General features: G+C 41.0%; 1 protein-coding gene across 2 annotated transcripts in view; it reads left to right on the forward strand.

Moving 5' to 3' along the window:
- The window catches only part of LOC118401366 (kelch-like protein 25), a 997,662-nt gene that overhangs the window by 608,311 nt on the left and 368,258 nt on the right, over positions 1-21,093 (forward strand). Inside the window, exon 1 of one of the 2 annotated variants that reach the window (XR_008075528.1) lies at positions 814-919. The exons of the other annotated variant lie outside the window; for it this stretch is intronic. The gene's annotated coding sequence lies outside the window, so the exon portion shown is untranslated. Of the gene's footprint in view, positions 1-813; positions 920-21,093 lie in introns of those variants that run through there. 2 annotated transcript variants of the gene reach the window in all.

The raw sequence follows: 21,093 nt of genomic DNA on the forward strand, positions 1-21,093 counted from the left end.
GCCCTCTCTTATTCTCGCTATACACCAAGTCACTTGGCTCTGTCATAACCTCACATGGTCTCTCCTATCATTGCTATGCAGACGACACACAATTAATCTTCTCCTTTCCCCCTTCTGATGACCAGGTGGCGAATCGCATCTCTGCATGTCTGGCAGACATATCAGTGTGGATGACGGATCACCACCTCAAGCTGAACCTCAGCAAGACGGAGCTCCTCTTCCTCCCGGGGAAGGACTGCCCGTTCCATGATCTCGCCATCACGGTTGACAACTCCATTGTGTCCTCCTCCCAGAGCGCTAAGAACCTTGGCGTGATCCTGGACAACACCCTGACGTTCTCAACTAACATCAAGGCGGTGTCCCGTTCCTGTAGGTTCATGCTCTACAACATCCGCAGAGTACGACCCTGCCTCACACAGGAAGCGGCGCAGGTCCTAATCCAGGCACTTGTCATCTCCCGTCTTGACTACTGCAACTCGCTGTTGGCTGGGCTCCCTGCCTGTGCCATTAAACCCCTACAACTCATCCAGAACGCCGCAGCCCGTCTGGTGTTCAACCTTCCCAAGTTCTCTCACGTCACCCCGCTCCTCCGCTCTCTCCACTGGCTTCCAGTTGAAGCTCGCATCCGCTACAAGACCATGGTGCTCGCCACGGAGCTGTGAGGGGAACGGCACCTCAGTACCTCCAGGCCCTGATCAGGCCCTACACCCAAACAAGGGCACTGCGTTCATCCACCTCTGGCCTGCTCGCCTCCCTACCACTGAGGAAGTACAGTTCCCGCTCAGCCCAGTCAAAACTGTTCGCTGCTCTGGCCCCCAATGGTGGAACAAACTCCCTCACGACGCCAGGACAGCGGAGTCAATCACCACCTTCCGGAGACACCTGAAACCCCACCTCTTCAAGGAATACCTAGGATAGGGTAAGTAAGGGTAAGTAATCCTTCTCACCCCCCTTCTCCCCCAACAAGATTTAGATGCAAGTGGCTGTTCCACTGGTTGTCATAGGTGTTTGCACCAATTTGTAAGTCGCTCTGGATAAGAGCGTCTGCTAAATGACTTAAATGTAAGGTGTCAAAAGCTTTCCAAAGGGATACTGGCCCATGTTGACTACAATGCTTCCCAACGTTGTGTCAAGGTGGCTGGATGTCCTTTGTATGGTGGATTATTGGTAACGATGGCAACACCCACCCGTAGCACGCGCTCCAGCAGGTGTATCTCACTGATCATCCCTAAAGCCAACACCTCATTTGGCCGCCTTTCGTTCCAGTTCTCTGCTGCCTGTGACTGGAACGAATTGCAAAAATCGCTGAAGTTGGAGACTTTTATCTCCCTCACCAACTCCAAACATCTGCTATCTGAGCAGCTAACCGATCGCTGCAGCTGTACATAGTCTATCGGTAAATAGCCCACCCAATTTTACCTACCTCATCCCCATACTGTTTCTATTTATTTACTTTTCTGCTCTTTTGCACACCAATATCTCTACCTGTACATGACCATCTGATCATTTATCACTCCAGTGTTAATCTGCAAAATTTTAATTATTCGCCTACCTCCTCATGCCTTTTGCACACAATGTATATAGACTGTCTTTTTTTTCTACTGTGTTATTGACTTGTTAATTGTTTACTCCATGTGTAACTCTGTGTTGTTGTCTGTTCACACTGCTATGCTTTATCTTGGCCAGGTCGCAGTTGCAAATGAGAACTTGTTCTCAACTAGCCTACCTGGTTAAATAAAGGTGTTCTCAACTAGCCTACCTGGTTAAATAAAGGTGAAATAAAAAAGAAATACAACACTTGATACACAGTGTTGATTGGGAAAAACCCAGCAATGTTGCAGTTTTTGACAAACTCTAAAACTGACAAACTCTAAAAACTGTCTGGGAAGAGAGATTTTGACAAACTCTTAAAATGGGAATGCCTTGATATCTTTTGATTGATATCTTTTGTCTTGTCCATTCCCCCTCTGAATGGGACACATACACAATCCATGTGTCAATTCTCTCAAAGCTTAAAAACTGATTGATTGAAGTGAATTTAACTGGTGACATTTATAAGGGATTATAGCTTTCACCTGGATTCAACTTGTTATTCTATGTCATGAAAAGAGCAGGTGTTCCTGATGTTTCGTACACTCAGTATATGTATATAGTGTATTCTAGTCATGGCTAATCCTATATAAATACTTATTTTGAATTTTTCTGGATTATGTGTTTGTTTATTTTTTATGGCTAGGTATAACTACACTGTTGGAGTTAGAAATACAAGCATTTCGCTGCACCTGCGATTACATCTGAAAATCTATGTACACGATCAATAAACTTTAATTTTATTTGACGTGCAATGGTTCACTGAGTGGACACAAGGTGTAAACACTGCAGCTTCTGTTCTGACATGTGTCTGTCTGTGAACTGATTGTCTCAATCCTGTCTTTATTAGTTAATTTTTTCTTTGTTTGAAGAGAATGCGCTCAGCTAGCCTCCACACACCTGCCGATATTACCCAGTCTGCCAAGTTTGAAAAACACTGACTGAGGTGTTGGGTAAGATTTATCCATTGCTCCCTGTAACCCTTCTGCTTGTTGTCTGGCATTTCATGAAAGCTGATGGCAGCTGAAGCAATATTTCATAGGCTTTCACAGTTCAATTTAGAAAAACAGTAGTGAAAGTCAGAAGGCCATGTTTTAGAGCAAAATCAAAAATGGCGCTTAATTGAAAAATAAATGAAGCCAAAAGCCTAATCTCCTCATCAAACCACAAAATAAGTTTCTACATAGAGATTTCGTCAGGAGTTTCAGAGTATTTTAACCAGATCTAAGCAGCATTCAGACAGACTTCAGGGAAGAGAGATTTTAAGCTTGCAGTTTGGTTGAAAACTAGAAATGTATTAAACATCTTTCATGCCACATCTCAGCCTGAACCTGCAGGCTTAGTGAGCAAAAATGAACAATTGGAAAATGTCTAACCTCACCCCAGCCAGAGTGTCTGGTGATGAGATTGTAATGGCTGTTTGAGCAGGTCAGATATATTATTTTATACCCTGCAAGCTCAAATTCCAAACAAATTATTCCAAATTGCTCTTATTCTAATTCATGTTGTGTGTGTGTTAAAAAAAGAAAAGCAGAGTACATAGTGTCTTTAGAAATATTTCATACCCATTGACATTTTGTGTTAAAACCTGAATTAAAAATGGATTAAATTGATCATTCCATCTACACACAATACTCCATAATGACCAAGTGAACACATCTTTTTAGAAATGTTTGTATATCATTTGAAAATGAATTACAGAAATATCTCATTTACATACACTATATCAAGGCACAAGGCGAGATCAAGATGCAGATGGTTGGAGTCTTACAATGTTTATTAATCCAAAAACGAGTAGGCAAGAGAATGGTTGTGGACAGGCAAAAGGTCAAAACCAGTTTAGAGTCCAATAGGTACTGAGGGGCAGGCAGATTCAAGGTCAGGGCATGCAGGATGATCAGGCAGGCGGGAAAGTAGTCTAGAGTCAGGCAGTGGTCAAAACCGGGAAGACTAGCAAAAGAAAATAGAAAAGGAGTGTGGGGAAAACCATGCTGGTTGACTTGATTAAACATACAAGATGAACTGGCACAGAGAGACAGGCAACACAGGGATAAATACACTGGGGAAAATAAGAAACATCTGGAGGGGGTGGAGACAGTCACAGGGACAGGTGAAACAGATCAGGACGTGAACACCTACCTAAGTGTCACAACCTGACCTTTTCTTTTCTTTGTTATTTTAGTTAGATCAGGGTGTGACATGGGTGATGTATGTGTTTTTGCTTGTCTAGAAGTTTTGTATGTTTTTGGGGGTGTTTTCCTATCTAGGTGTTTTTGTACGTCTATGGTTGCCTAGATTGGTTCTCAATTAGAGGCAGCTGTCTATCGTTGTCTCTGATTGGGAACCATATTTAGGCAGCCATATTCTGTGGGTATTTTGTGGGTGATTGTTCCTGTTTCCAGTGTTCCTATGTGTTAGTGGTCACGTTACGGGACTGTTTCGTCTTCGTTCCTTTTGTCGGTTTATTGTTTTTGTTCGGTGTTTAAGTATCCCATTAAATATGGATTATCATCACGCTGCATCTTGGTCCTCCTCTCTTTCACCCGAAGACAATTGTTACATTAAGTTTTTAGAACACCTTCTCATTCAAGGGTTTTTCACTATTATTCAAAAATGTATACAATAGTAAAAATAAAGAAAAAAAATATAAAAGTATGAAATAACACAAGGAATCATGTAGTAACCAAAAAAGTGGTAAACAAATCAAAATATATTTGAGATTCATCAAATAGCCACCCTTTACCTTGACAGCATTGCACACTCTTGGCATTCCCTCAACCATCTTCCTGAGGTAGTCACCTGGAATGCATTTCAATTAACAGGTCTGCATTCTTAAATGTTAATTTATGGAATTTCTTTCCTTCTTAATGTGTTTGAGCCAATTAGTTGTGTCGTGACAAGGTAGGGTAGTATACAGAAGATAGCCCTATTTCGTAAAAGACCAAGTCCATATTATGGCAAGAACAGCTCAAATAAGCAAAGAGAAACGACAGTCCATTACTTACAGTCATGAAGGTCAGTCAATACGGAAAATGTCAAGCACAGTCACAAAAACCATCAAGCGCTATGATGAAACTGGCTCTCATAGGAACCGCCACAGGAATAGAAGACCCAGTGTTACCTCTGCATACGGATAAGTTCATCACAGTTACAGTACCAGCCTCAGAAATTGCAGAGTTCAAGTAACAGACACATCTCAAAATCAACTGTTCAGAGGAGACTGTGAATCAGGTCTTCATGGTCAAAATGCTGCAAAGAAACCACTAAAGGACACCAATAATAAGAAGAGACTTGCTTGGGCCAAGAAACACGAGCATTGGACATGAGACAGGTGGAAATTTGTGCTTTGGTCTGGTGTCCAAATTGGAGATTTTTGGTTCCAACCTCTGTCTTTGTGTGCCTTGGTGAGGGTAAACGGATGATCTCTGCATGTGTATTTCCCACCATAAAGCATGGAGGGGGAGGTGTTATGGTGTGGGGGTGCTTTGCTGGTGACACTGTGATTGATTAAGAATTCAAGGCACACTTAACCAGCATGGCTACCACAGCGTTCTGCAGCGATATGCCATCCAATCTGGTTTGGACTTAGTAGGACTCATTTGTTTTTCAACAAGACAATGACCCAACACACCTCCAGGCTGTGTACGGGCTATTTTACCAAGAAGGAGAGTGATGGAGTGCTGCATCAGATGGCCTGGCCTCCACAATCCCCCGACCTCAACCAAATTGAGATGGTTTGGGATGAAAAGCAGTCAACATGTACTCAGCATATGTGGGAACTCCTTCAGGGCGGTTGGAAAAGCATTCCGGGTGAAGCTGCCAAGAGTGTGCAAAGCTGTCATCAAGGCCAAGGGTGGCTATTTGAAGATTCTCAAATATATTTTGCTTTGTTTAATAACACTTTTTTGGTTACTACATTATTTATCCTGAAAAACTCCCCTGTCGTTAACGATTACAAGCATACACATAACATGATGCACCCACCACATTATGCCTGAAAATATGGAGAGTGGTACTCAGTAATGTGTTGTATTGGTTTTGCCCCAAACATAACACTTTGTTTTCAGGACAAAAGTGAATTGCTTTGCCACATTTTTTGCAGTATTCTTTTAGTGTCTTGTTGCAAACAGGATGTATGTTTTGGAATAATTTTATTCTATACAGGCTTCCTTCTTTTCACTCTGTCAATTAGGTTAGTGTTGTGGAGTAACTACAGTGTTGTTGATCCATCCTCAGTTTTCTCCTATCACAGCCATTAAACTCTGTAACTGTTTAAATCACCATTGGCCTCATGATAAAATCCCTGAGTGGTTTCCTTCCTCTCCGGCAACTGAGTTAGGAAGGACACCTGTATCTTTGCAGTGACTTTGTGAATTGATACACCATCCAACGTGTAACTAATAACTTCACCATGCTCAGAAGGCTCACGAGTGGCGCAGCAGTCTAAGGCACTGCATCTCAGTGCTAGAGGTGTCACTACAGACCCTGGTTCGATTCCAGGCTGTACGACAGCCAGCCGTGATTGGGAGTCCCATAGGGTGGTGCATAATTGGCCCGCCACAGTTTGGCTGGGGTGGGCAGCCATTGTAAATAATAATTTGTTCTTAATTGACTTGCCTAGTTAAATAATGGTTCAATATATATATATTTTTTTATATTCAGTGTCTGCTTCTTTTAACCAATTTGCCAATAGGTGCCCTTCATCGCAAGGCATTAAAAAACCTCCATGATCTTTGTGGTTGAATCTGTGTTTGAAATTCACTGCTCGACTACAGAGATGAGAAAGTCATTAAAAAAAGATTGTTAAGCATTGTTATGCAACCTATTATGTGACTTGTTAACCTTTTACTGCAGTGGGATAAATCAGGGTCACACAGTGTTTCTTGGTTGTTCTAATCTACTTTGAAACAAAAGTATACACCTCACAAACATGGTTATGGGATTTAAAAAAATAAGACATCTGTACCATGTCAGATATAGAGTTGAAATGTATTCAATTTTGAGTTTGTGTACTTATATGACACTTTATATACATCACAGAAGACTGAAATATAAACAAAGCCGTTTGACATAGAAACATCAGATTTACTGCATAAAAACAACAACAACGGTTTATGAATTATGAAATTATAACATTCCACCCATGAGCCCACTGGGTAATTTGACTGCAGGATTTATTCATGTTTTACATCATAACAAAGGGGTTGAATACTTATTGACTCAATACCTTTTAGCTTTACATTTTTATTAATTTGTAAAATTAAGAAAAACATAATTACACTTTGATATTATGGGGTGTTGTGTGTAGGCCAGTGACAAAATACATTTCAATTGTATCAATTTGAAATTCAGGCTGTAGCACAACAAAATGTGAAAAACTCAAGGGGTGTGAATATTTTCTGAAGGCACTGTACTGAACTGTACTGAACTGTCAGCTCATATGTTGACACATCATACTGTACAGTGTTGAAGGAGGAAGAGATTTGTGAGATTTTACCTGTGAGATTTGGTCAAATGTAGGACATTTCTCACCCTAACAAATCCGTCTTCATACAGGCATGACAAAATAATTTCTTATTGGGACAGCCTTTCAATAGGAAGATCTATCTGTTATCGATATCCTATTTCAATTGAAGTAAATAGATTTCCGAGGTAGACGTTTTTATGTCCTTACAGGTAAAAACGTACAGTGAAGCCCCTTTCCATCATGTATGAGACTTTATTCTCATTCCAGCCAATACCTTTCATTGCTGCTCCTGTCTGCTGCCTCTCTGAGGTGAAATATTACAGCCTCGTGATGCGGTACTGAAGGGACTGGCACTTTTATTTACACCATCAGCATTTTTGGCAGCAGAAATATTTACATTAGCAGGGGCCCTGGGCTTGACTTTTGCACAAGGCAATTCAAACATATGTGACAGTGATTATACCATTACCTTAACCACTCCTGTAATGGACAACCTGGAGCCTCTGTTGGAGGTGTACTGGGGGCCTCTGGCACCAGGACTGCGGATCCTATTAAATACCAGGGATTTCATCAAGATTTCATATCTAGAACAGAATGAGGAACTCATAGTTAATCAGTGTTGCATTACATTAAAGCATTACCTTAACATGTATATTGATGTACTTTCATACATGATATCACATACACGTTTTCTCCAGATAAACATGTTTAAATGCAATAAGTGACATGATAAACAAAACTCTGAAAAGATAGAGCTATTTCAGTGTGTCATGAATTTTATATACTGTCCTAGATTTGAAAGTTTATTCCAAGGTGTCAGTGTTTAAAAAAACGAGTCAATAGATTTTCTTCGATTATATTCCATGCCATGCAGTGACTTGATGTCAAAGAAGTTGGTTCTTGGGCGATTAACAACATAACAAATGGTATGTTGGTGCTATACTGTATATGGACTTGGAAGTAATCTACAAAATAATAGTATTTTAGCTGTGTTTCCTCTATAAATATGAATAATTATGTAATCACTTACTATATTTGCCATACTGAGGGTGAAAATTTGAAGTTACAATCTAGAATCAACATCCCCACACAGCACTCAAGCTCTGATGAATATAATTAAATAGCTGATAAGATCCATGTAAATAATATGTTGGAACATACATTACAACATATTTTAGTTTATTCTAAGAAGGTGCAATGACTTTAGGGTAGTGTAATGATATAGGCCCAAGGAGGTGTGGTATATGGCCAACATACCACGGCTAAGGACAGTACATATGCTCGACGCAACGCAGACTGCCTGGACACAGCCATTAGCTTTGGTATATTGGTAATATACCACAACCCCCCGAGGCACCTTATTGCTACTATAAACTGGTTTCCAACATAATTAGAGCAGTAATAATAAATGTTTGGTCATATCCGTGGTATACGGTCACATATACCACGGCTGTAAGCCAATCAGTATTCAGGGCTCGAACCACCCAGTTTATAGTTGTTATTTATTAATCAGGTATACTGTCAAGATACTGTACATTACACTGAAGAAAAATATAAATGCAAAATGCAACATTTTCAAAGATTTTACTGAGTTACAGTTCATATGAGGAAATCATTACATTTTAATAAATTCATTAGGCCCTAACCTCAGGATTTCACATGACTGGGAATACAGATATACATATGTTGGTCACAGATACCTTCAAAAATGGACCTCATAATGGGCCTCAGGATCTTATAATATAATAATAATATATGCCATTTAGCAGACGCTTTTATCCAAAGCGACTTACAGTCATGTGTGCATACATTCTACGTATGGGTGGTCCCGGGGATCGAACCCACTACCCTGGCGTTACAAGCGCCATGCTCTACCAACTGAGCTACAGAAGGACCATCTTGTCACGGTATTTCTGTGCAGTCAAATAAAATACAATTGTGTTCATTGCCAGTAGCTTTATGCCTGTCCATACTATAACCCCACGCCACCATGGGGAACTCGTTGACATCAGCAAACCGCTCGCCTACATGAGGCCATACATGTGGTCTGCGGTTGTAAGGCCGGTTGGACGTACTGCTAAATTCTCTAAAACGATGTTGGAGGCTGTTTATGGTAAAGAAATTAACATTCAATTCTCTGGCAACAGCTCTTGTGGACATTCATGCTGTCAGCATGCCAATTGCATGCTCCTTCACAACTTGAGATATCTGTGGCATTGTGTTGTGTGACAAAACTGCACATTTGTCACGTCCCGACCTTAGTTCCTTTTTTATGTCTCTATTTTGGTTTGGTCAGGGCGTGAGTTGAGGTGTGCATTTTATGTTTTGTATTTCTGTGTTTGGCCTGGTATGGTTCCCAATTAGAGGCAGCTGTCTATCGTTGTCTCTGATTGAGAACCATACTTTGGTAGTTCTTGCCCACATGGGTTTTGTGGGTAGTTAATTTCTGTTTAGTGTGTGTTGCACCTGACGGAGCTGTTTCGGTTGTCTCTTTGTTGTTTTTGCATTTTAGTGATCAGTTTCGAATAAACATGACGAACACGTACAACGCTGCGCTTAGGTCCTCACCTTCTTCCTCTGAATGCCTTTACAACATTTTAGAATGGCCTTTTATTGTCTCCAGCACAAGGGGCATCTGTGTAATGATCATGCTGTTTAATCAGCTTCTTGATATGCCACACCTGTCAGGTGGATGAATTATGCTCACTAACAGGGATGTAAACAAATGTATGCACAAAATTTGATAGAAATACGTTTTTTGTGCATATGGAAAATGTAGGGATCTTTTATTTCAGCTCATGAAATATGGGACCAACACCTTATATGTTGTGTTTATATTTTTGTTCAGTCTAATTATAAGGAGATACATTTACCTTATGAAATGACCAGACTAAATGACAACACATCGCATTGCATATTGAGATTACATTACATGTGGAGTGAACACACTGCTCTTCATGTTTAATTATGTTAAGTTAGCCTCAGGCAGTTGGGTGAGTGCACATGTAACTGGGAAAGTTGGTCAAGTAAACATGTAAAACTTAGGATTTGCCCGAGGCACACAGGTTATGTACATTACACACCAGTCACCCGAGTCATCACCAGTCACCAGAGTGATAATTAGCAAAGCCTGTAAATGTTAACTGGGTAGAGTACAGAGGAGTTTGAACTTCAAAGAAGAGCGCAGAGGCTGCTCAATTACCATAGCAGAGCAGCATGCATTTATTCAGTACCAAACAACTGTGTCCTTTCTGGAAGTAGTAAGACCGTGGCTCTCCAGTCTCCACACTGTCCTGTCCAATGGGATATGGAAGTCTGAAAAAATTAATTCAAGTATATTTCAATCTGTGTCTATTTTTCAAATCTTCACATTCAATGGTGGTAGCCAACATTGTTGAGGAGGCAGGGTGTCACAGTTGTCCCCTGTGTCCCAATGTGGTAATCAGAGTGTAATGTCATCCAATTTGAGACCTGAGCAGCTGTCGGGTGGCTACTGCTGGGCACATCAGAGCTGTCAGTCTTATCAGTTAGAGCAGCTCATTGGGGAACGGGACACAGATAAGGCATCAATTATACATGAGAAAAGGTACTCCACATCCCTCTCACACTTGACATCTCTTTTCTACCATTTCAATCTAGAGCACTCCTCAGCCAACTGCTGCTGCATATGTAGCCAGCCCATCACTCCCCTCTCCAACCCCTACCCCCACCATCCCCCTTGCCTCCTCTGAGGCCTCTTTCCCGAAAATTTACAACATTTTTCTCACGATCACCATCATCATGTTCAGAATTCTTCCACAAGTCACAGATAAGGCTTTGAAAATTTTATGAGGTCAAATCAGATTTCCATCCAGTCTAAGAGCTCATGTTATGATGTCATTGGGGGGCTGCATGAGCCACTGCTCTCAGATGAATACCTGATACCTCTCAATTGATACGTTGTATGCATCCCAAATGGCACCTTCTACAGAACAGGGTACCATTTGGGACATTGTGTGTTGTGGGAGCTGGGGATTTGGGAGGGATGAGGAGAGAAGAAGACCCCACTCATCATTAGATATCAAATGCATACTACTTATTTTTCCACTGAATAGCCCTCCCTGGTATCACAACATCACATTATCCTATATGTGTAGTAAAGATGGATGAGGAGGAGAGAAGTCTAGACAAAACATCTTCCTGCAACATTAAAGGAAAACTCCACCCCAAAACTATATTTTGGTATTTGTTTCATTAGTCAATTGTTATAGTCCCAAAATGTTTTACTTGTCAGCACTAAAGTTTTCAAGATATGTAACTTTCAAAATAAAACAAATCCTCCCCGTATGATACAGCATACAGAGAGGATTTCTGTATTTTGAAAGTTACATATCTTGAAAACTTGAGTGCTGACAAGCACAAACATTTGGGGGTGGAATTGTATTTTAACTGGAACACAAAATCATGTATTCCACTACTGCATTCTGTAAACATTAGCCCACCATTAGGCTCATACAGCTGAAGCTAGCTCCCTCTGTGAAGAGTTTAAATAAAATCATCTAAAGATTTGATACCCCCCCCACACTTCACCTGGCCTCTCCACTTCTTCTCCATTTCCCAGTATGGCCTCCTGTGGGGACTGAAAAGTGGAGCAGAAAATTGATAAAAATACAAGACATGATGACAGAGAACACAATACTTAAACCTGCGTCCCAAAAGGTACTCAGGCACATGATTAGAAATCCATAGGCAGCATTTCAATTGCACAGCACCTCAGGATGTCCGCCATCATGCCATGTTGGGATTGAGTTCTACTGAAATCCTCATTTTCTTCTGTAGCATAACTGCCACACGCAGACACAATGTGGAATTGTTTGTCAACTGTATTGGGAGTAGGAACGTTTTTGTTTTGTGTCATAAACACCTAATCTAAACGGAAAATAGCAATTAACTTATACAACACTCTGGGGGGCTGACTACTAACTGCAGCTCAAGGTGTTTAAGTACAGTACAATCACAACAAAACACAGGTTGGGAAGCAAATGGCTCCTGCTGAAAAGAGAAGACTAATCTGCTGTAGACTACGAAAAAAATATATAAAAAAAAATAGACCCATTGAGCGAACATTGTTTTACAAAGTAAACAAAGAGCGTTAGGCTTTTGGCACAAGTGCATTGGCCATTGCTGGCAAGTGAACTGTGCATCCATTTCCTCCTCATATTGTACAATGTGTGTCTCCACACACCTATTAAAGTCAAGGCTTAAAAAATGTTCCATGTGTGCAACTTCTGTAAGAGCCTCTTTTAAGCGCCTCTTTTCTACTTTTACACTCAGGCCTCCTTTCCAGCATTTGGGAACATTCCGCGCCCCCCCTCATGATGCAAACTGTTCACACCTCTTGTTGGCGGATAGAACATTTAACAAGTTTTAAGCTTATTTCCTGCAATTCTACACATTTTGTCATGGGTTGCAGAGAAAATGTTGCACTTTTAAAGCAATTTTCTTGCAATTCTATACATTTTTTTATGTCTATTTGTGTGATATTTGAGTGACTCAATGATAGAGGAATTCTAAATTCCTATGTATTTTATAGCCAAAACAGATTCGCACTCGTTCTAATTCATTAATGAGGTGTAAGTTCATTAATTATGCATGAAGTAGATCGAGACCAGTCTTAAAAGCCAAGGTAACAGCGTTTATTTCAAATCAAATCAAATCAAATCTATTTATATAGCCCTTCGTACATCAGCTGATATCTCAAAGTGCTGTACAGAAACCCAGCCTAAAACCCCAAACAGCAAACAATGCAGGTGTAAAAGCACGAGAGTATTTCAAGAGAGTACTAAACGCATACACATATTTCCACAGGTTATAAACTGAAAATGACGTCAGCGTTTTCCAAACGTTCTATTTACAAGAAGAGGGGCCCTCTAGCTCTCGAGCCTTCACGTTATCAGCACGAAGTCAAGGCCAGTCAGCATAAATCAACATTCTAGACAATCTGGAGATGGGCCATTCCCGCCACCTGGAGATTTGTACAACTGAATGAACTAAGGAACAGACCTTCATTGTTACTAAACTCCTGACTACATTATATACAATTGGGAATGGGAGCAAGAGAGAAAATTCACATGTACAGTACATTATAGCATTTGGACTAGTCAGTTCTGATTGGAATGTATACATAATTAGTCATTTCAACCATCATTTCCTCTAACACTCAAACAACAAAATCTAAAAACCATTTGCTGACATGGACTAGTTGATCTGGGCATTTCTGACAAGTTATAAATAGCTCTCTAAGGTGTAAAGGTTAAATAAAAATAAAATAAAATGCAATGACTGACATGACAAGAGGAAAACTGATAATGCACTACCAAATTTTTAAATTGAACCTTGTGCGTTCTACTGTTCCAACTTTCAAGAGTAAGTTTAAAGCAGGACTGAGTTACTATTTTTTTTATAACACATTTTTTTTTTTTGAGGGCTGCTGACCCCTCACACGCCCCACAGTTTGGGAACCACTGGTCTAGACTCTAGCTAACCAGCATAAACTAAAATATCCTCACAAGCCACAAGCCAGCCATATATCATGAGTTCCATTACAGTATTTCCCAAACTCAGTCTTTGGAAAGGGGTGAACGTTTTGGTTTTTGCCCTAACACTACACAGCTGATTCAAATCAAAGCTTGATGATGAGTTGATTATTTGAATCAGCTGTGTAGTGCTAGGGCAAAAACCAAAACGTGCACCCTTTGGTGTCCCAAAGACCAAGGTTGGGAAACCCTGAGTTAGAAGACTATGAATATTAGGCTATATTATGAAGTTATTATTTAAGAGCATTTAAAATTAAATAAATCACAATCAGTATTTTTTTTTGTCAACATCAATGATCAGCTGATAGCCTACCCTTTATTCTGATGTCAATCATGTCTTTAGGAGACACAGTAACTAGCTTGCTTACAATTTGTGATAAATGTTTTCAAGTTAGTATATTATGAATATTGAGATATGAATTATGAACGTCAATTTCACCAGCTGCCTGACAGGTCTGTGCACGGCTCTGTGCTCTTTAGTCATCTGAATGTGAAAACAGGGTTAACAGGCATTACACCATTACCAGAGTAAATGGCCAGGTCTAATCACTTTTACAATGATTTTTCATTTTATCTCATGTCCACAGATTTACATGTATGGATAACCATCATTATCACAAAGTCTACAGTTGGCGCATGTTGATTTGGACCCACAAAATTATGCAATTAGTATTCTAAAATTATCAATTGTAAAATCTGGTGTGGTTCCATTTACATAGTATTTTTTTGGACCACTTGCTATCAAGCAGTTTCATTTTCTAAAGGTGGGAGAGACAGCAACATTGTGTGTATGGCATTCCATATTGGCAATGAATTATGTTCCTATGATTCTCGGAATCCAATTTCTTACCGCATCTCACTCAGTGGGAGGTGTAACCAAGTTGATGCTATTAATTAATTAACATGTTTGTTGGCACGGATCGAGGCCATGGTGCATAGCAAATCTGAAACCATGATTAAAGGAAGATGTGAAAAAAGTTATCTGTGAATACACATTTTCAACTTGGTATTGAACTGCTTCCCATTACACAATTTCAGTTCCGCTGCTGTGGAACTGAAATAATGATTTGAATGAACTGAGAAACTTATCCTTATTTTAGATTTGTGTTTTCTCTTTAAAAACGAAACATAGTATGGCATATGTTCTGCTCGTTCCAGAATCCTGAGAGTTAAAAACCTCTTAAGGATTACCCTTTTTTTTCCATTTTTGCCTAAATAGATCTGGTAAAAGATAATACAAAGAAAAAAACAACCGTTCTTTTGTATTTTTTTTTGTGTACCATCATCTTTGAAATGCAAGAGAAAGGCCATAAGGTATTATTCCAGCCCAGTTGCAATTTATATTTTGGCCACTAGATGGCATCAGTATATGTGCAACCTGTGTTAGACTGATCCAATGAACCATTGTATTTCTGTTCAAAATGTTGTATCAAGACTGCCCAAATGTGCCTAATTTGTTTATCAATAACTTTTCATGTTCAAAATGGTGCACTCTCCTCAAACAATAGCATGGCATTCTTTCACTGTAATAGCTACTGTAAATTGGACAGTGGAGTTAGATTAACAAGAAATTAAGCCTTCTGCCAATATCAGATATGTCTATGTCCTGGGAAATGTTCTTGTTACTTACAACCTCATGCTAATGGAATTAGCCTATGTTAGCTCAACTGTCCCGTGGAAGGGACACCGATCCCGAATACGTTTTTTAATTAACTACGTGGAAGAACATTTGATTATATAATATAGTCAGCACATAACAAAATATATATTGTGTTCTATTATGGTCAAATCTTACAAAAATAAACAGCCTTACCAACACTACTCAACTGCTGACTTTCACAACAAGGTAAGTGAGGACAAAGATCATACGAGGTGTCAATATGGATTCACAGATTGTACTGTACACCACTCTACTCTAAGGCTGTTAGCAATCTGAGGGCTATAACTGCCTGCTGCCTTATTCCCACTTTAATCATTTTAATGGACAATTCTAGGATTGCAGAGAATCTGGCAGCTGTTAATGAGATGGGGGTTCGTATGTCTTCTACCTGTAATGGTGTTTTACAGGCCCAGTGTTAGTCTTCTGTGTTTATCTTTCCTCCTTCCTTGCTATTTTCCTTCTTCTGCATTACAGTATAATTGTGTGTTGTTGTAGAGAACATACACTGAGTATACAAAACATTAAGGATACCTGCTCTGTCCATGACATGACTGACCAGGTGAATCGAGCCAGATAAATCCACGTGAAAGCTATGATCCCTTATTGATGTAATTTGTAAAATCCACTTCTGTCAGAGAAGATGAAGGGGAGGAGCTTAAAGAAGAATTTCTAAGCCTTGAGACAATTGAGACATTCATTTTGTATGTGGAAGAATGGTAGTAGGTGCCAGGTGCACTGGTTTGTGTGAAGAACTGCAACATTTCTGGGTTTTTCACACTCAAAAGTTTCCTGTGTATATCAAGAATTATCTACCACCCAATGACATCCAGCCAACTTGACACAACTGTGGGAAGCATTGGAGTCAACATGGGCCAGCATCCCTGTGGAACGCTTTCAACATCTTGTAGAGTCCATGCCGCAATGAATTGAAGCTGCTCTGAGGGTAAAAGGAGGGAGGGATGCAACTCAATATTAGAAAGATGTAGCTAATGTCTGGTATACTCAGAATAGGTTAAATAAAAAAAGTCTCAAATTGTGGTCCTTCTGTAGCTCAGTTGGTAGAGCATGGCGCTTGTAACGCCAGGGTAGTGGGTTCGATCCCCAGGACCACCCATACGTAGAATGTATGCACACATGACTGTAAGTCGCTTTGGATAAAAGCGTCTGCTAAATGGCATATATTATTAAATCAAATCACATTTTATTTGTCACATACACATGGTTAGCAGATGTTAATGCGAGTGTAGCGAAATGCTTGTGCTTCTAGTTCCGACAATGCAGTAATAACCAACGAGTAATCTAACCTAACAATTCCACAACTACTGCCTTATACACACAAGTGTAAAGGGATAAAGAATATGTACATAAAGATATATGAATGAGTGATGGTACAGAACGGCATAGGCATGATGCCGTAGATGGTATCGAGTACAGTATATACATATGAGATGAGTTCATGTAGGGTATGTAAACATAAAAGTGGCATAGTTTAAAGTGGCTAGTGATACATGTATTACATAAAGATGGCAAGATGCAGTAGATGATATAGAGTACAGTATTTACATATACATATGAGATTCGTAATGTACAAATTATATTAAGTGGCATTGTTTAAAGTGGCTAGTGATACATTTTTACATCAATTTCCATAAATTTCCATTATTAAAGTGGCTGGAGTTGAGTCAGTATGTTGGCAGCAGCCATTCAATGTCAGTGGTGGCTGTTTAACAGTCTGATGGCCTTGAGATAGAAGCTTTTTTTCAGTCTCTCGGTCCCTGCTTTGATGCACCTGTACTGACCTCGCCTTTTGGATGATAGCGGGGTGAACAGGCAGTGGCTCGGATGCTTGTTGTACTTGATGATCTTTATGGCCTTCCTGTGCCTTCTTCACAATGCTGTCTGTGTGTGTGGACCAATTCAGTTTGTCCGTGATGTGTACGCCGAGGGACTTAAAACTTTCTACCCTCTCCACTACTGTCCCATCGATGTGGATAGAGGGGTGCTCCCTCTGCTGTTTCCTGAAGTCCACAATCATCTACTTTGTTTTGTTGACGTTGCGTGTGAGGTTATTTTCCTGACACCACACTCTGAGGGCTATCACCTCCTCCCTGTAGGCCATCTCGTCGTTGTTGGTAATCAAGCCTACCACTGTAGTGTTGTCCGCAAACTTGATGATTGAGTTGGAGGCGTGCATGGCCACGCAGTTGTGGGTGAACAGGGAGTACAGGAGAGGGCTCAGAACGCACCTAGTGTTGAGAGTCAGCGGGGTGGAGATGTTGTTACCTACCCTCACCACCTGGGGGGCGGCCCGTCAGGAAGTCCAGTACCCAGTTGCACAGGGTGGAGTCGAGACCCAGGGTCTCAAGATTGATGACGAGTTTGGAGGGTACTATGGTGTTAAATGCTGAGCTGTAGACGATGAACAGCATTCTCACATAGGTATTCCTCTTGTCCAGATGGGTTAGGGCAGTGTGCAGTGTGGTTGCGATTGCGTCGTCTGTGGACCTATTGGGGTGGTAAGCAAATTGGAGTGGGTCTAGAGTGTCAGGTAGGGTTGAGGCGATATGGTCCTTGACTAGTCTCTCAAAGCACTTCATGATGACGGAAATGAGTTCTATGGGGCGGTAGTCGTTTAGCTCAGTTACCTTAGCTTTCTTGGGAACAGGAACAATGGTGGCCCTCTTGAAGCATGTGGGAACAGCAGACTGGGAAAAGGATTGATTGAATATGTCTGTAAACACACCAGCCAGCTGGTCTGCGCATGCTCTGAGGACGTGGCTGGGGATGCCATCTGGGCCTGCAACCTTGCGAGGGTTAACACGTTTAAATGTTTTACTCACGTTGGCTGCAGTGAAGGAGAGTCCGCAGATTTTGGTAGCGGGCCGTGTCAGTGGCACTGTATTTTCCTCAAAGCGAGCAAAGACGTTGTTTAGTCTGTCTGGGAGCAAGACATCCTGGTCCACGACGGGGCTGGTTTTCTTTTTGTAATCCGTGATTGACTGTAGAGCCTGCCACATACCTCTTGTGCCTGAGCCGTTGAATTGCGACTCTTTGTCTCTATACTGACGCGTAGCTTGTTTGATTGCCTTGTGGAGGGAATAGCTACTCTGTTTGTATTCGGTCACGTTGCCCTGGTTGAAAGCAGTGGTTCGCGCTTTCAGTTTCGCACGAATGCTGCCATCAGTCCACCATTTTTGGTTTGGAAATGTTTTAATCGTTGCTGTGGTTATAACATCGCCGATGCACTTTCTAATGAACTCTCTCACCGAATCAGCGTATTCGTCAATGTTGTTGTTGGATGCAATGCGGAACATATCCCAATCCACGTGATCGAAACAGTCTTGAAGCATGGAATCAGATTGGTCGGACCAGCGTTGAACAGATCTGACCGCTGGAGCTTCTTGTTTTAGTCTCTGTTTGTAGGCTGGAAGCAACAAAATGGAGTCGTGGTCAGCTTTGGTTGTTGGTGTGGTGCATTAGTGTTATAGGGTAGAAAGACCAGATGTGTTGTACAGTGCATTCGGAAAGTATTCAAACCCCTTGACGTTATCCACATTTTGTTACGTTACAGCTTTATTTTAAAACAGATTACATTGTTGTGTATTCTTCATCAATCTACACACAATACGCCACAATGACAAAGGAAAACTGGTTATAGAAAGTTTTGCTAATGTATAAAAAAATATATAACGGAAATATCACATTTACGTAAGTATTCAGAACCTTTACTCCATTCTTTCTTAAAGCTCCTTTGGCAGTGATTACAGCCTCGAGGCTTCTTCATCTTTCCCTCGATCCTGACTAGTCTCCCAGTCCCTGCTGCTGAAAAACATCATCACAGCACGATGCTGCCACCACCATGCTTCACCGTAGGGATGGTGCCAGGTCTCCTCCAGACGCATTCAGGCCAAAATGTTAGATCTTAGTTTCATCAGACCAGATAATCTTTTTTTCATGGTCTGAGTGCTTCAAGTGCCTTTTGGCAAACACAAAGCGGGCTGTCATGTAAATTTAGCTGAGGAGTGGCTTCCAATCTGGCCATTCTACCATAAACACCTGATTGGTGGAGTGCTGCAGAGAAGGTTGTCTTGCTTGAAGGGATCATTTCCTCGGAGGAACTATGGAGCTCCGTCAAAGTGTGTACTCAGTTTGACCGGGCGGCCAGCTCTAGAGATTGTCTTGGTGGTTCCAAACTTCTTCCATTTATGAATGATAGAGGCCACTGTGTTCTTGGTTGACCTTCAATGCTGCAGAATGTTTTTGGTACCCTTTCCCAGATCTGTGCATCGACACAATCCTGTCTCGGAGCTCTATGGACAATTCCTTCAACCTCATGGCTTGGTTTTTGATCTGACATGCACTGTCAACTGTGGGACCTTATATAGACAGGTGTTTCGCTTTCCAAATCATGTCCAATCAATTGAATTTACCACAGGTGGACTCCAATCAGGTTATAGAAACATCTCAAGGATGATCAATGGAAACAGGATCTACCTGAGCTCAATTTCGATTCTCATCGCAAATGGTCTAAATAATTACAGTTGAAGTCGGAAGTTTACATACACTTGGGTTGGAGTTATAAATTAAGGATCGGTGTCCCGCTAAAGGGACAACTTCCTGTGAAACTGGAGGGCACACCTTTCAAATAAATAATCATAAATATTATGGATTTTAAACATTTCGGTATATATACAGTTGGGAGAACAAGTATTTGATACACTGACGATTTTGCAGGTTTTCCTACTTACAAAGCACGTATAGGTCTAATTTTTTATCATAGGTACACTATTTGATACATCAGAAAAGCAGAACTTAATATTTGGTACAGAAACATTTGTTTCCAATTACAGAGATCATACATTTCCTGTAGTTCTTGACCAGGTTTATACACACTGCAGCAGGGATTTTGGCCCACTCCTCCATACAGACCTTCTCCAGATCCTTCAGGTTTTGGGGCTGTCGCGGGGCAATACAGACTTCCAGCTCCCTTCAAAGATTTTCTATTGGGTTAAGGTCTGGAGACTGGCTTGACCACTCCAGGACCTTGAGATACTTCTTACGGAGCCACTCCTTAGTTGCCCTGGCTGTGTGTTTCGGATCGTTGTCATGCTGGAAGACCCAGCCACGACCCATCTTTAATGCTCTCACTGAGGGAAGGAGGTTGTTGACCAAGATCTCGCGTTACATGGCCCCATCCATCCTCCCCTCAATACGGTGCAGTCGTCCTGTCCCCTTTGCAGAAAAGCATCCCCAAAGAATGATGTGTCCACCTCCATGCTTCACGGTTGGGATGGTGTTCTTGGGGTTGTACTCATCCTTCTTCTTCCTCAAAACAAAAGTATATATATCCACAGTAAAACGAATCCTATATTGACATAACCTGAAATGCCGCTCAGCAAGGAAGAAGCCACAGCTCCAAAACCGCCATTAAAAAGCCAGACTACGGTTTGCAACTAAACATGGGGACAAAGATCATACTTTTTGGAGAAATGTCCTCTGGTCTCATGAATCAAAAATAGAACTGTTTGGCCATAATGACCATAGTTATGTTTGGAGGAAAAGGGGGAGGCTTGCAAGCCAAAGAACACAATCTCAACCGTGCAGCACGGGGTTGGCAGCATCATGTTGTGGGGGTGCTTTGCTGCAGGAGGGTCTGGTGCACTTCACAAGGTGTGAGGAAGGAAAATGATGCGGATATATTGAAGCAACATCTCAAGACGTCGGTCAGGAAGTTAAAGCTTGGTTGCAAATTGATCTTCCAAATGGACATTGACCCAAAGCATACTTCCAAAGTTGTGGCA

Source organism: Oncorhynchus keta, chromosome 22, assembly GCF_023373465.1.
Source record: "Oncorhynchus keta strain PuntledgeMale-10-30-2019 chromosome 22, Oket_V2, whole genome shotgun sequence".
NCBI classification, from domain to species: domain Eukaryota; kingdom Metazoa; phylum Chordata; class Actinopteri; order Salmoniformes; family Salmonidae; genus Oncorhynchus; species Oncorhynchus keta.